Source organism: Petaurus breviceps, unplaced genomic scaffold, assembly GCF_028583685.1.
Source record: "Petaurus breviceps papuanus isolate PSGF00001 unplaced genomic scaffold, PetGlider_PUasm1.0 175, whole genome shotgun sequence".
NCBI classification, from domain to species: Eukaryota; Metazoa; Chordata; class Mammalia; order Diprotodontia; family Petauridae; genus Petaurus; species Petaurus breviceps.
The window spans coordinates 67279831-67297438 of NW_027185764.1; the positions used below are offsets into that span (position 1 = coordinate 67279831).

General features: G+C 38.6%; 1 long non-coding RNA gene across 1 annotated transcript in view; it reads right to left on the reverse strand.

The window, feature by feature from the left end:
* The window catches only part of LOC138159171 (uncharacterized), a 169002-nt gene that overhangs the window by 111767 nt on the left and 39627 nt on the right, over nucleotides 1-17608 (reverse strand). The window lies entirely within an intron of this gene.

Consider the following 17608-nt stretch of genomic DNA (forward strand, 5'->3'; position numbering starts at 1 on the left):
CCCCAATTTGCCCTCAATTCTATCACCCTCCCTTCTCATATTCTCTCTACCTTCTATTTTTCTGTAGGGTAAGCTATATTTCTATACCCCATTGCCTGTGTATCTTATTTCCCAGTTGCATGTAAAAACAATTTTTAACATTCTATTTTTAAGACATTATGTTCCAAATTCTCACCCTTCCTCCCTCTCTACCCACCTTCATTGAAAGGGCAAGCAATTTGACACAGGTGGCACATGTGTAGTCATGCAAAACACTTCCATAATAGTCATGATGTGAAAGACTAACTATATTTCCCTACATCCCATCCTGCCCCTAATTTATTCTATTCTCTCCTTTGACCCTGTCCCTTCTCAAAAGTGTTTCCTTCTGATTACCCCCTCCCGAAATCTGTACTATCTTCTATCACACCACCACTTATCCCCTTCCCCTTTACTTTCCTGTAGGGTAAGATAGATTTCCACATTCAATTGAGTGTGTGTTATTCTCTCCTTAAGCCAAATTCGACGAGAGTAGGGTTCACTCACTCCCTCTCATCTCCCCCCTCTTCCCCTGCACTGTAAGAGCTTTTTCTTGCCTCTTTTAGGTGAGATAATTCCCCCATTCTACCTTTCCTTTTCTCCTTCTCCAAGAACATTCCTCTCTCACCCCTTACTTTTATTTTTTAGACATCATCCCTTTATATTCAGCTTACCCTGTGCCCTCAGTCTATATATATATATATATATATATATATAAATTCCCTCCAACTACACTAATAATGAGAAAGGTTTCATGAGTTACAAATATCATCTTTCCATGTAGGAATATAAACAGTTCAACTTTAATAAGTCCCTTATGATTTCTCTTTCCTGTACCTTTTCATGCTTCTCTTGAATCTTGTATTTGAAAGTCAAATTTTATATTCAGCTCTGGTCTTTTCATCATGAATTCTTGAAAGTCCTCTATTCCACTGAATTTCCATTTCCCCTGTAAAGTATTATATACAGTTTTGCAGGGTAGGTGATGCTTGGTTTTAATCCCAGCTCCTTTGACTTCTGGAATATCATAATACAAGCCCTCCTATTCCTTAATGTAGAAGCTAATAAATGTTGTGTTAATCATGATTCTGTTTTCACACCACTAGAATTGTTTCTTTCTGGCTGCTTGCAATATTTTCTCCTTGACCTGGGAACTCTGGAATTTGACAGTAATATTCCTGGAAGTTTCCCTTTTGCATCTCTTTCAGGAGATGATTGGTGGATTTTTTCAGCTTCTATTTTCCCCTATGGTTCTAGAAAACCAGAGTAGTTTTCCTTCATAATTTCTTTTTTTTCTCTTTTTTATTTTTTTTTTACATCACTCATTTCCACAAGATTTTGAGTTACAAATTTTCTCCCCATTTTTCCCCTACCCACAACCCCAAAACAGCAATCCCATTGAATATCCCATCCCCCAATCTGCTGTCTCCCATATCTTCCCCGACCCCCCTCTGACTTTTCAGTAGGGCACAGTGGATTTCTATGCCCCAGTGACTGTATATCTTATTTCCTAGTTACATGTAAAATAATAATAATATATATATTTTTTAAATATTTGATTACAAAACTTTGAATTCCAGATTGTTTCCCTTCCTCCCCCATCACCCACCGTTACTAGGAAGATAAGCAATAAGTTGTACTTGTGTAGCTATACAAAACATTTCCATAGTGGATATATTGTGAAAGACTAACTATATTTACCTCCATCCTATCCCACCTCCCACTTGTTCTATTCTCTACTTTGATCCTCTCTCTCTTCAAAAGTGGGTGCTCCCAACCTCCCTCCCCCCCCAGCCTGCTCTCCCTTCCATCATCTGCCCTTTCATCCACTTCCCCCCTACTCTCCTTCAGGGTGAGATACCCTATTTAGTGATTATGTCATTCCCTCCCTAAGCCAAATTCATGAGAATAAGGTTGACCAATTCCCTTTTGCCTTCCTGTTCTTTCCCTCCATTGTAACTCCCTTGCCTCTTCTATATGAGATAATTTACCCCATTCTGTCTCTCCCCATCTCCTCTCATTATATTCCTCTCTCACCTCTTACTTTCACCTTTTAAGTATCATCCCTTCCTATTAGATTGATTCTGTGCCCTCTGTCTATGTATAGCTGTGCACATTGATACACATACTCATATATGTATTCATATGCCCATATACCCTAATATACAGACATATATATGTACATATGCATATACACACACACACACACACACACATGCACACATTTACAGATTTCTATTCCCTTCAACTTTTCTCATAATGAGAAAGGTTTCATAAGTTACAATTATTGTTTTTCCATGTAGGAATATAAAGAGTTTGACTTTGAAAAGTTTCCTTATGATTTCTTTTCCCTGTTTACCTTCTCAAGCTTCTTGTATCTGAATGTTAAATTTTCTATTCAACTCTATTTTTTTTTTCATCAAGAATGCTTGAAAGTCCTCTATTCCATTGAATGACCATATTTTGCCCTTGAAACATGATACTCAGTTTTGCTGGGTAGGTGATTCTTGGTTTTAATCCCAGCTCCTTTGACCTCCAGAATATCATATTCTAAGAACTTCAATCCCTCAGTGTAGAAGCTGCCAGATCCTGTGTTATCTGGATTGGTTTCCACAATATTCAAATTGTTTCTTCCTGGCTGCTTGTAATATTTTCTCCTTCATCTGGGAATTCTGGAACCTGGCTATAATATTCCTTGGAGTTTTCTTTTTGGGATCTTTTTCAGGAGGTGATGGGTAGATTCTTTCAACCTCTTTTGCCTTCTGGTTCTAAAATATCAGGGCAATTTTCCTTGAGAATTTCTTGAAGGATGATTTCTAGGTTCATTTTTTGATCATGGCTTTCAGGTAGTCCAATAATTTTTAAATTATCTCTCCGGGATCTATTTTCCAGGTCAATGGTTTTTCCAATAACATATTTCACACTGCATTCTATTTTGTTCATTTGTATGGATCTGTTTAATAGTATCTTGATTTCTCATAAAGTCACTAGCTTCCATTTTCTCCAATCTAATTCTGAAGGAATGACTGTCTTCAGTGATCTTTTGAGATTCTTTTTCCATCTGGCAAATTCGACTTTTTAAGGCATTCTCCTCATTGCCTTTTTGAACCTCTTTTTTTCCATTTGAGTTAGTCTATTTTTAAGGTATTATTTTCTTCAGTCAGGTTGTTGACTCTCATTTCATAATATTTTTGCATCATTCTCATTCCTCTTCCCAGTTTTTTTCCACTTCTCTTATTTGGTTTTCAAAATCCTTCTTAAGCCCCTCTATGGCCTGTAACCAATTCATATTTTTCTTGCAAGCTTTTGGTGCAGGATTTCTGACTTTGCTGTCTTCCTCCTGTTCCATGCTTTGATCCTTTTTGTCCCCCAAATTGGAGTCTAATGTTGGATTGCTCTGCTTGCTTTACTTCCTTTGCTTGATCATGTTGCCACTCAATTACTTGACTTTTGAGCTTTTTGCCACACTAGAACTCTGCTTCCAGAGAGGAGAGTGTTGTCCCAAATCACTGGTGCCTTCTCAGCTGCTGGAGCTATTAGTTGGGTGCCCTCTCTGAAGCCTCTACACACTCTGGCAAACTGGTCACACATTCCAGGACCTCCGCCCTAGACAGTGATCCAGATCCCAGCAGGTTAAAGCAAGAGTGATTACCCCTCAGACTGGTTGCTTGGTCCACCTACAATCTGTAGGCCTGGAGCTCTGAAGCAACCACATGGCAGTGGCTGCATGGCCGTGGCACCTCAGCTGCTTCTCCCTCCAGGGTAAAGCCAGATCACGCTCCTGAACTCCCAGTTCCCAAAGTTCTCACTGCATTGACCTCTCACTTTATCCGTAGCGTCTATGGGTTGATAATTCTGGATAGTGCACAGCTGGTGGTGATCTGAAGTCCCTCCAGACAATGGCTGATTGTGGCCACCCTGAGGCTAAAACCTTGGGCTCATGAGGGGCTGGGCTCAGCTCCAAGCACTCTGTGCTAACCCCTTCCTGCCAGCCTGCTGAGCTGTCTTCAGTGGGAAGTTAGCTTCTCTCTGTCATTTTGTGAGTTCTGTATTTTCAAAGTTTGTTTAGAGTCATTTTTTTATATGAATTGAAGGAGGTGGCAGCGGGAGCCATGTGGAAGTCCTGTTTCTACTCCACCATCTTGACTCCGCACCCCAGACCTATAATTTCTTGAAAGATGATGTCTAGGCTCTTTTTTTGATCATGACTTTCAAGTAGTCCAATAATTTTTTAATTATCTCTCCTGGATCTATTTTCCAGGTCAGTTATTTTTTCCAGTGAAATATTTCACATTTTCTTCTATTTTCCTCATTCTTTTGATTTTATTTTATAATTTCTTGATTTCTCATAGAATTGTTAGCTTCCATTTGCTCCATTTTAATTTTTAAAGAATTTTTTTTCTTCAATGAACTTTCTGACCTGCTTTTCTATTCGGCCAATTCTGCTTTTTAAGGCATTCTTTTCCTCATCGACTTTTTGGACCTCTTTTGCCATTTGGGTTAGTCTATTTTTTAAGGTATTATTTTCTTCAGTACTTTTTTGGGGTCTCCTTTAGCAAGCTTTTGACTAATTTTTCATGATTTTCTTGCATCACTCTCATTTCTCTTCCCAGTTTTTCCTCTACTTCTCTTACTTGATTTTCAAAATCCTTTTTGAGCTCTTTTATGACCCAAGACAAATTTACATATTGTTCTTGGAGGCTTTTGATGTAGGACCTTTGCCTTAGTTGTCTTCTTCTGGTTGTATGTTTTGATCTTCCTTGTCACCAAAGTAAGATTCTATAGTCTGAGTTGTTTTTCTGCTGATTGCTCATTTTCCCTGTCAATTACTTCACTTTTTAGCTCTTTATTAAGGTAGGGCTCTGCTACTAGTGTGGAGGCATGCTGTCCCAAGCTTCCGGGGTTTTGTGCAGCTGTTTTCAGAGATACTTCTAGGGATCTGTAAGTTTTCAATTCTTCTAAATTGGAATCATCTAAGGAGAAGTGTTTACTTTTCTCCTGACCTGCGTTCTGGTCTGTGAGTGACCACAAGCACTTTTTTCTACCCTGGAACTGTGAGGAGTGTCTCCTCTCCACTGCTGCCACAAGCTTTGCTATGTCAGTTCCCCTCCTCGCCCTAGGACTGCCACTGAGGACTGCAACCCAGACCCTAGTATGGGCAAAGCAACAGAGTCCTGCCTCAGTGCCAAGTGTAATCATCTTTTTTTAATTTTTTTTCCTGAGGGAGAAAGGCAAGGAAATTGGGGTTAAGTGACTTACCCAAGGTAACACAGCTAGTAAGTGTGTCAAGTGTCTGAGGCCAGATTTGAATTCAGGTCCTCCTGACTCCAAGATTGGTGTTCTATTGGTACCCCTGTCATCTCCTTCTGATCAGTTGTTTGATCCTCTTACAGTTTTGGGCTGAGAGCTCTGGAAGCAGCCACTATCATTGCCATTACTGCTGCTGAGGCAGTTGCTGCTGCTCTGGGTCTGGTCTGTGCTGTTCTCTCACCCAGGTCCTAGAGACCTTTCCCACTGACCTTCTAAGTTGTCTTAGGCATTTGCGGGTTGAGAAGTCTGAAAAGTGCCATAGCTGATTCAGTCCCTGAGGCCTGCTCCAGGTTTCCTGGGACTTGGTCTGTGCCAGCACAAAGGTGTTCCTCTCCCAGTCTGGTGCAGCAGACCTTTCCTGTTGACCATCTAGGTTGTCTTGGGTTGGAAATTTGTTTCACTCTGTCTTTTTGTGGGTTCTGCTGCTCCAGAATTTGTTTAGAGTTATTTTTCACAGGTTTTTGGAGGGGTTTGGGGGAGAGAGAAAGGGAATCCCTACTTTTACTCTGCCATCTTGGCTCCACCCCCCAAAAACCTCTATTAATAAAAAAAGAGATCTTGGATTGAAGTTGAGTAGGAATTTTGAAATTGAACACACACTTTTTAATATTGTCCAAGCTGATACACATGCTGCATTGTTACATTTCCTGGATTACATCTTTGAAATCAGCTTCTTAGGTAAACTCAGTAGTTATAAGGCTGCAATCTGGACTTGTCCCTCACAGTCCAGAAGCCTCTTCATCCTGGAAGATCACTTTGTAGACCCTCCCCAAACCATTTTGAACCCCTAAGACCTGAGAAAGACCTAAAACCTAGATTGGCCAATTAGAAGAAACATTTTGGCCCTTTTCCTTGGTCTGCTCCTCCTTAATTGTCTCTCCTTTTTTGTTGTCAGGCCTCTCTCTCATAACAAAATCCTCACAGCTGATCCTTACACTGCTTCCTTCTGTACTGAAGACCCGCAGTAGCCTTGCCTTGATGTGACCTGACTTTGCCCCTTATAAGCTTGAAGTGACCAGTGATGACTTGGGCCTTGGTCCTAATTCTCACAGCACAAGAAGTGGGGAAAATGGAGTAGGAGCATCAAGGTCCTACCTTTCCCCCAGAGCAATGAGGCCCTATTCCTTCCCCCATCTGCTGAGTCAGCAACCTCACCACTCCATAGCATACCCTATCACCAGTGACTTTGTGATCAAAGGACCTTTCCAAGACTGGGCAAGGGCAACGAGACTTTTCATTACTGGATGGTAACTTATGTGATGTCAAAGCCTCCATTAACATCTCATGAATATGATAATGAAGGGACTCTTGAGAGTCAAAGTATAGCTGTTTCCCGCTAGCCACCACAGGTGCAATCTTCTTTTTCCTTACATAGCACAAAGATTATGTCATAGCAAATTTCCATAAGTCACTCCCTCTTCAGCTCTGATTTAAGCAAGTCCCCATTCCCTTTCCACCCACCCAACCAGTTTCCTGACACTGCTTGGTTTTGTTTGGTTTTATGACAATAAAGCTTCACCCACTGAGAAACTAGTCTGGCTCTTGGTTAATTTTTATACCCTTCAAAATCTCTTTCCCACTGCAACTTTAACCCTTAAATTCATACTTCAGAAGTACCCTCTGATCTCTTCAGTTATGCTCTCTGCTTAGTCGGCTCCCCCTAGAACCTCCATTTAAAGAGGGCACCTAGGCCAACCATCTCTTCATCTCATCAGTCTCACTTCAGACTTCTCCACTATGTCCCCTGTGTCATACCTTGAGCCTGGTACCTTCTTTTCCCCATTTAATGTCCTTTTATGTATTGTCTTCCCCTATCAAAATCTAAGCTCCTTGAGGGCAGGGACTATCTTTTTGTATGTATTTGTATTCCAAGAGTGTAGTATTGGTGCACTATATGCCTAGCACATAGTAAGTCCTTGATAAATTCTTATTGACCAGAAAAACTAGAATGCTAAATTTATATAAATAACTGTATGGAGTTGTATGATGATCTCTTGCTAACATTCTAATGGGGGTGAAGAAATCAACGTCTCTTCATAATTTTAATGTCTTCAAGAGGGATTTAAGAAAAACAGAAGATGTTGGATTGGATTGAGGGTTTGAAGATGGGAAGGAGAAGGGAAGGTTAAAGCAGTCAGAGAAGGGAAGGTTAAAGAAGAAAAATGAGGAACTGGTTATTTCTCATAATTCAGGTGCATGAGAAGAATACACTAGTATGGGGGAAGGGTGAAAGGAAGAAGTTTACATAAAATAAGCCTCCTTGTTTGAAGTACACAAAGGAGGATTGAACAGACATAGTTTGGTGTAGAAATACATAAAATTCATCCTGGAAACAGTTGAGGATAGGAAGGGAGGGTGATAAGAGAGAGGAAATAGTCACAATCAAACCAAACTCCCTGATTTTGAAGCCAGGATTGAAAGGGGTCAGGAAGAGGGAAAAATAACTAGAATTTCAGGGGGACATCTTGGATTACCTCTGAGACAATTGAGGGATTAATAAATAAATGATGGTAGAATTTTAGTAGAATTTTATTGTGCCATAAGAAATTATGAAAGAGGATTTCAGAGAATCATGGACCAATGCAGAGTGAAGTGGGGAGACTCTAGAGAACAATGATGATGGGAAAATTGTAGAGAAAAAACAATTTTGAAATTCTTAAGAACTCAGATCAAAGTGATGACCAACCATACCTCCAGTGCCATCTTTTGACAGAGGTGATAGACACAAGGATCAGAGACATACCTTTTTTGACATGGCCACGGTGTGATTTTGTTTTGTTTAATCATGTTTATTTATTACAAGGACTTTTTCCCTTCCTTTCTTTTGCTTTTTAATGGGGGTGGTAGTGGTGTTAAGGAGGGAAATAACAAAAGTGATACCAAAAAAAAAGAACCACTGAAAGAAAAAAGTACAAATAAGAGAACCAAATAAAGTTCAGAAGGAAGTACAGACAATCAGGACAGATTTGAAAGTAATGTATAGAATTTATTGTATACTTTAAAAAAAAGAAAACAAGTGACACCACTTGGAGATTTGTGGTTTTGTAAAGAAAAAAGTTAAGCTCTTCTTTGAAAAAATAACACACCTCTATAGAAGTTCTACTTGACATGTTATGAACCTTTTTCTAGGTCTTTTGGCATTAGTTATAATCCTATGTAGCAATGAACAAAAATTATCTATCTATTATCTTTTATTCTGGTCACCCCTTTTCATTTTTGTCTGCATCATGTAAACAAAATGATTCTTGTATCATTTGTTATATGCCCATTTAAGCCCTTTCCATGTCTCTCCATTGTTCTTTGAGTGACCCATGATTTTGAGTGCTCAAAGCCTCTTGTATTCACTGCCACACAGTATCACTTGGTGTCAAAAAGATGGATTTTGGTTTCAGAGAAAAGCCTGAAAACATTGTGCAATTTCCCAAATAAAAAGCAATCTACTTTCTTCTTCCTTTTCAATTCTGGCCCCTGATTTATTAGCCATCTATGATACCTGTCTAAGATATATATGTTCTGATAGACCAATTAAATGGGCTGTTTCTCCAGTCCAATATAAGGATAATAAGTATTCTTCATCCTGCTTTTTTTTTCCTTATGTGGACTGTTAATACAAACCCTATTGAGGGTTGCAGATCTCATTTAGGAGACTCTGGAATGTTTGGGGCTTGATGGGATTAGTACAATGTCATCTGTAAATGGGAGCATCTAGAGGAAGCCATTTTCATTTGAACTGTGCATTGGACAGTATCTGAGACAGTGACAAACACTTTTGGCAAATGTTTTATTCCTTACTCAATAGAACTGAGAGGATCATAAAGGTTAATTCTATTGTTACCTTTATAGGGAATTCTTTATGTTTTTGACATGCATGGAAGATAGGCTGGAGGAGAGACTTTCAAGTTTAATTTTGCTCTACTGAGTCAGACACTTTTATTTATAGTCAACAAACAATAAATGTAATAAGATATTATGCTTCCTGCTTTTCAATAAATTGTGTAATTGTAAAAATGTGGTCTGCTGAAGAATAGTTTGTGGAGATCTGACTGTTTCCTTTTCATATTTACATCTGGAATGCCCTAAAAATATGTGTAAGTTAGTCTTATGAAGATTTTTTTTAGACATGAGAAAGTAGGTATATGGCTTAGTAGTTATCTTTTTGATCACTTTTTTTTAGTTATGAGTAATATCTATAATTTTTCCCCCATTTATTCTTGCATCTTACTCTTCTTTCAGAGACTCTGGGAATCTATTTTTCAAAGATCTCAAAATTGTGTTGTCACTTGCAGGGACCTCTTCCATATATATTTGATCTAGTATAACTGCTCTTTCCATTAAAAAAAAAATGCCATTTCTACTTCCCCATAAAGCACACTGGGGACTGTGATGTTAGAATCCAAATGTGGTGACTCTACTGTCATTATTAGAGAAATTAGATTGCTATAGAAATCATGATAGATCTTTTCCATTTTTTTTTTATGTGCTTATACTCGAGCTGGAAGGGACCTTAGAGGTCATGTAATCCAAACCCTTCATTTTATAGATAATAAAACTAAGACCTAAAGAAGTTAACTAACTTGCCCAAGGTCACATAGAAAGTAATTGACAGAGTGGGATTGAAACTCAAGTCAGTAGTTTTTCTACGGAACCAAGGTCATGTAAGAATTAAGTGGCAGAATTGTTCTTCCAACCCAATTCCATCTTAATTGGCTCAACTTCCTATGTGGAGGGTGGTGGCACTAAAAAAAAAAAAAAAAAAAAAAAAACTTAGTGTCTGGACTGACATTCAAATCACTGTCCTGTTTAATCTCTATACCATAAAGCATTCAGAGGCTCACTCCTTTGTAAGACCTCTGTTTCCCATTCAGAACTAATATAAATCACAAAGAAATTAGAACTGGTCATAAAAAAGTAAGTTAGCTTTTTAAAAAAAATCACTATGCAAATCAAGAATTACGAACAGCCTAAAGAAGAAAGGAAAATGTTGGAGCAAATGCCTCCCAGCTATAGACATAGGGGAAAGGTTGAAGAATCAAAGAACTTCGTAGACATTTTGGAGATTTCAAAACCAGTCCTCCCCAGACACATTCCTTTTTCTTGGGTTTGAATAGGTGGAAGCAATGGTACATTGCCAAACTTGCCCTGTTTCCCTTCTTTCCCCTCCCCAAGTATCCTATGTCTGTGTCACTCTCTCTGTCTCTCTCTCTTCTTTCCCTCATTCCTTTCCTCTCCTCTTTCTATTTCTATCTTTCTCTTTTTCTCCTCCTTCCTTCCTTCCCTTCTTTGTCTCTCCTCTTTTCCTCCTTCCTTTCTCTCTCTCTGTCTCTCTTTTCCCAGTGATAATTTTCTGTTCCTTTCAGCATGGGAACACCTATTGAAGGACTACATTTCCCAGACGCCCATGCAGTCAGCTCTCAAAGGCTTTCCCTACCACCAGGGAAACTGGTCTGGGAACCTGCCTACTCTATATATTAAAACTAATTGCATTGAATTTGGAAATTGTGATACTCAGAAACCTCTCATTTAAAATAGAATCAATATGATTCTATGTTGTGTAGTTAATGTTAGCTAATCATGGCTTTATTATTTTTCAATTAATAGTTATTCAGTGTTGGGCTCTTGCCCCCATTCTCTTGATTAGAAAACTAACACCAAAAGATATTAAATGTTTTGACAAGGCCATGCAGTAGCAATAGAGTAAGAAGGGCCCTGAATTTAAAGTTTGTTCACAGACTAGCTATATTTGACATAGTTAATCAGCTCCTAACCTCTCACCTGCTTTCACAAAGGCAAACCTCTACCTGCCTTCATGATAAATACCACATAGAAGCAGCTGTTAAATTGAGTGAACTTTCTGGATTTGTCTCTCTGCCTCATGTACATTGATTAAACTTTTGACTCTTCAGGGCTTTCTGGAGAAAGTAATAATAGAAAACCAAACCGATTTAGTTCTATTCCTTTTACCCAATATTTGCAAAGATAAATCTTCAATATTTATGTGCACTTAGCAATTTAAGGAAAGCAAAACTTTTTTTTTTTTTAATCAATATCAACTTTGCCTCCATTGATCAAACCTTCATTTTGTCTTTCACTCCCATTAACCTGAAACAGCAAGGGACAGAGATAGGTTAAAAAAAAAAAGACTTCAGTTGATCAGCCTTCCCCTATGCTTCTGCCTTCTCCCCAGATTTGTTGTAGGATAGTAGCTAAATGCTATCCATTTGAGAAGTGAACTCTGGGTCTAGGGCACTATGCTGTTGGACATTTGATATGCCTTTGTAAGTACAGATAGTGGTGAATGTTAATTAAATAAATCATTCTGCTCTTTGTTGAATTTATTTGACTACTTTTTCTGTCTCACCAAATTGCTGGGGGTTGTTTTCTGTGTGGATTAGTAGTGAGAGCAAAGAAGGAAATGACATTTGATTAGCTACAGGGAGGCATGGAGAGATAACTGGGTGGAGAGCTGAGAAACCTAGCCTCTGAGTTAGGAAAATCTGGATGTAGGTTCTGTCACTGATATATCCTGGTTGCATAACCCAGGGCAGGTGTGTGTCCCCAAGAAAACTTTGGAAGTTGTAAAACAACTGCTGATCTGTGTTGGTATGGTGAGTTTCTCCTACCAGTGAAATCACGGGTTTATACCATTTTCCCATGTCCCCTTGTCCCCAAAATGGATACATTAGAAAAATTTCTTGAAGTATGCAGGCCAGGTCAGGGAAACTTCTGGTCCAGCAAGCTCTAGTGGCTTCCTATTGCTTCTATGATCATATATAAAATCCTTTGACTTTTAAAGTTCATCATAACTTGGTCCCTTTTTACCTTTCCAATTTTTTTCTTACATTTTTATTCTCTTTCACACATTTTATAATCCAGCCATACTGGCCTTCTCTTGCAGTTTCTTGATGATGACACTCTATCTCTTATCTCTGAGCATTTGCACTGGCTGTCGTCCCTCATGCCTGGAATGCCTTGCCCTGTTATGTGGGTCATTTTATTTACTTAAATAAAATAGGGAGACTTCTCAAGGTGAAAACAAAAAGGGATTTTTATTACAATCTCACGAGAAAGAGCCTCTCTGCTTCCGTCAGGTGTCAGGCAAGAGAGGCAAGAAGCAGAAGGCAAGCACATGGTTATAAACCCCCTAAAGCAAGCAGAAACACCCAACCCTCAAGTGGCCTTCAGTCCCATTGGTGGGGAGTCAGGTTCACAATCTAAGCATGGGAATCTACCTCTGAGACAAAGAACACAAAAACATGTAGGCATCCAGTGTAAAGCCAGGAAAGCAGTTTTGTCCTTATTTGGCATTTCTTGTGCTGAGGTGGCCCTGCGGAAGGTCTCTGTTGCTCTAAGTTCCAGATTACTGTAAGGTCAGGTGACTTCTAATAAACAGAAACTTAGTCCTAACTACTGAAGAAAACCTTGTTCTTAGCTAGACCCTGAGAAGTCTTCACAATATTTTTTTTATTTCACACTCACTCTAACCTTTGCTTCTTGGTTTCTTGGTTTCCTTCAGGACTAAGCTGTCAAGTCCCACCTTTTATAAGAAGTCTTTCCCACCCCCTCCCCATCCCTTTCTCAGGTGCTAGTGCCTCACCCTTTTAATGACCTCTTACCAACTCTGGCAGTCAGTTATTTGCATGTTGTTTCCCCCATGTGAATGTGAGCCTCTTGAGGGCAGGACTGTTTTTGTCCTTTTTTTTGTATCTTCAGCTCTTAGCACAGTGCCTGGCACATAGTAGATGATAATACTTATTGACTAAGAGCACTTTACCCTACTTCCCTTTCTCTTTAAATCAGTGTCACTTCTTGCCTCTTTTATAAAGCACCATTTTATGTTGCTCTTTCAGGAGTAGGGTAACCAGCCCCTTTGGGTGATGTGTGTCTGATTAGAAACTTGAGAGTTTTTCTGTGAGGTGGGGGAGAGGAAGGCCCGGAGAAGTGTCATTTCTCCAAAAGGTTGTGAAATAAGTTCTTTGGGGAATTGAAGCCTGGACCTTCTCCAGGATACTTAAAAAAATACAATACCTGGAGACCTCTACTGATTGTCCCTGGGCAACAGAGGATGAGTATGTATGTGGCAGGGGAATGAGGTATCACTAAGCATCTCGGGGATGGGTTCTCAGAGTTCCTAGGGTGATGATACTAAAAGAGAAGATGGGACGTAGAAAAGAATGGCAGTAGTGGTTGGTGATATGGCAGATCAATCAGCTATGCTCCAATTATGCCAAAGGCTAGTTCTGCTCGTCAGATTCTGCTCAGTTCTGACTGCCTGGCTCTTCATTGCAAGATCAGAGACTTGGAGTGAAAAGGGCCTGAAGAAGCTCCCTAGGTGAAACCATTTCTTCCCATTTTGCAGAATAGAAAACTGAGGCCCAGAAAAGTGAAATGAGTTAAAAGATTTGCCAAAAATCACATAGACAGCAAGTGGCAGAGTTGGGATTTGGACTCATGTTCTCTGAGTCTAAATACACTATTTTTCCTACTGCATCACTCTGCCTCCTCCCACAGTGGGATTCCTGAATATCCTTACTGTGACAGGGACACTTTCTGCCTTCCTAGCTGAAAAATTTCCATATAAGGATGCATGCTTTTGTGATCTGGAAGACCCGGATGGGTCTAACCTGTCTTTCCAATCTTATCTCCTACTACTCTTTTGTTCCTGATCACATTCAACACATCTCAGATTTCTGTAGTTTTTGTTGTTGTTGAATTGTTTCAGTTGTGTACAACTCTTCATTAACCCATTTTGACTTATTCTTTTTTTGGCAAAGATACTGGAGTGGTTTGTGATTTCCTTCTCCAACTTATTTTATAAATGAGGAAACTGAGGCAAATAGTATTAAGTGAATTACCCAGGGTCACATAGTTAGTAATTGTCTGAGGCTGGATTTTAACTCAGGCCTTCCTGGCTCCAGGCCCAACACTACCCATTATACCACCTAGCTGCCCTTCTCCAAGCTTTAAAGTTCATCAGACCTTTTGTTCACAATAACTGCACTTACTATGTGCTAGGCATCGTGCTAAATGCTTTACACTTATTATCTCATTTGATAAGCAAAGCAGGTGGTATTATTATCCCCATTTTACAATTGAGGAAAACGAGGCAAACAGAAACAAGTGACTTACCCAGGCTCACACATCTAATAAGTGTTTGAGGTTAGATTTGAACTCGGGTCTTCCTGACTTCAATTCTGGGAGTCTAGTCACTGTACCACCTAGTTGCTTTAAATGTATTTGATTTGGACAGTTATAGATGAGGAAATTGAAATTCAGAGAGGATTTAAATGGCTTATACAGTGTTATAAGGTGATCAAGGGTCAGAGCTGGGTCTTGATTACTGGTCTTCTGATCCTAAGAGCAGCACTCTTTTTTCAATGCCTCAAACTTCTGCAACAGTGCTGCTTGCTATCTTTAAGCCCATTTATCTAAGTGAGCAATATTTTTGTATCCCATTGTAGATGCCTGTCAATTGGGGAATGGATGAACAACTTGTGGTATATGATTGTGATAGTATACTATGGTGCTATAAGAAATGATGAGCAAGATGGTTTCAGAAATACCCAGAAAGACTTATGAGCAGAACCAGGAGAACATTTCACACAGTAACAATACTGTATGATGATCGGCTGTGAATGACTTAGCTATTCTCAGAAATACAAAGATTCAAGACAATTCTGAAGGACTTATATACCTGTGTATCTCATTTATCTAAGTCTGATTCCTTCTCTACTCAAGGTAGAGCCTTTGTGAATTTCTATGGGATTGATGAGCCACAGTTGAACACATTGTACCTTGGCCCCAACATTGTAATGTTATTGATATTTGAGTATGAAGAATGAACAACAATCCCGAAGAGATTTTTTTATAAAAGGAAAAGAACCTATAAAAATATCTATAGCAAAATCAAGGGGATACCTAATGGCTAAAGAAATTGTGGTATATAATTATGATGGAATACTATTGTGCTATAAGAAATGATTAGCAGAATGATTTTTAGAAAACCTGGGAAGATATATATGAATTGATGCAAAGTGAAATAAGCAGAATCAGGAGAATATTGTAACAGCAATATTATATAATGATCAACTGTAAATGACTCAGTGATTCTTCAGCAAAACAATGATCCAAGACAATTCTGAAGGACTTATGAAAAATGCTATCTCCAGAGAAAGAACTGTTGAAGTCTGAATGGGATCAAAGCATATTTTTTAAAACTTTATTTTTCTTGTTTTTTTTGGTCTGTGTTTTCTTCTGCAATGTGGCTAATATGGAAATATGTTTTACATGATTGTATATATATATAATCTATATCAAAATGTTTGCTTTCTCAAGGTGGAGGAAGGAAGAGAATTTGGAATTCAAAATTTTTAAAAATGTTAAAATTGTTTTTAAAAGTAATTAAGACATATGACATTATAATACATGATAATATATTACATAATATATATCATAATAATAAAATTAAATTTAACATTTTTAAATATATTTTTAAAAAGATAAAGAATTGGTCTTCGTGAGCCTAGAAAAGAAAAGATTTTTTTTTAAAGCCTCCCAACTCAAAGTTCTATTCACAACTTTCTGAAACCCTCCAGTACTATTTTAATCCATGGCGCTCACACCTTCCACTTAATTCTTAAAACATGCCTGTCTGTACCCTTTCTTTGTCCTTTGTATTATTAGTTGTCTTTTCATATGTATGCATCTTGTCTTCCTAGCTAGGATGTGAGCTTCTAGAAGGAAGGGCCTGTGACTTAGGTAATGTTTTCTACCTAACAGGTACTATATAAATATTTATTAGTTGATGAAATGACTAGTTCTTGGGCTCACATGGAAGGGAGCTGGTCCTTGGAAACCACAAAAGTATAAAAATTAATGGAATTTTGCTCAGAACTGCTGCTCTCAAAGGCAAAGCCTGCTGAAAGCCAAGAAACAGACCCTTGGAAAATTAGAAATCCTTTATTTTCAGTGTCACAGCTCTATTCTTCCATCTGTTAAAATAAAAACAATAACAACAAAAGATCATTTATGTCAAAGAGATAGCTTTCTCTTAATTTTGTTTTTCTGGGCAATTGTATTTATGTTTTCCGGGTAAATCCTTTGTCCCTTAATCTCTCCATTTTGGGCAACATTCAAGTTACTCGTTATAGCTGATGTCCCCAAAGTACATCTCTTTGACAAAAGTAATAGTCAGCCAGCCAGTGGTGCCAACTTATGGAGGAGATCATGGTGACAAGAGGGTGGCTTGGGATTGAAAACAGCAGAAGGGATTTAAGAGGCAACATGATTTGGTGGAAAGAATGGAATAGGTTGGCCCTTATTCTGTTCCTAACAAATTCTACAACTGTGGATGAGCTGCAAAAAAAAGTGGTTATTTTATCTACCTGTGCTGTAATTCACAGAATGTCAAACATATAAAGGAACTATAAGAGGATAGCAACTTTTTTGCACATTATTGAAAAAAGATGAGAGCAAGATGAATAGCCATAATTGTGATAATAGCAAGTTTACACAATTCTTTAAAGTTTGCAGAATTCTTTCTATATTTCATTTGATAATCACAACAATATCATGGGGGAGGTTTATTATCCCCATTTTACAGATAGGGAAGCTGAGACTCAAAGAGGACCTCCAAAGTTCCTTCTAGCTCAAATCCATGGTCTTATGATCCTAGGGGTTGAATCCAGGTTTTCAGGCTGCAACACCTCCAAGTTTGGCCTGCACCAGATTAAAATGTAATTGCACAATGTTTAAAAAATGCATGAAAATGCAATGGTGTTGTTCAGTCATGTCCAACACTTCATGACCCCACATTCAGGACTTTCTTGGCAGATACTGGAGTAGTTTGCCATTTCCTTCTCCAGCTCATTTTACAAATGAGGAAATTGAGGCAAACAGGGTAAGTGACTTGTTCAGGGTCATGCAGCTAGCAAATGTCTGAGACTAGATTTGAACTGATGAAGATGAGTCTTCCTGTCTCCAGGCCTGGCACTCTATCCATTGTGCCACCCAGCTGGCCTAAAAATACAACAAAATACAGATAATGTTAGATTGTTTTCTAAGTCTATAATATGTGTTCTGCAGGAATTTGTTTCTATCTGAGTTTGATACCACTGCTCTACAAAGTATGCCATAGGGACTCTATGGAAGAATTCTACAGTGGTAAATATATTGGAAAAAGTAAACAGGAACTAGATTGTGGAGAGTCTTTGAGGCTGAGCTGAAGAGCTTGTGTTTTGACTTAGAGGCAACAGAGAACTACTGAAGGTTTTTGAACAGGAGT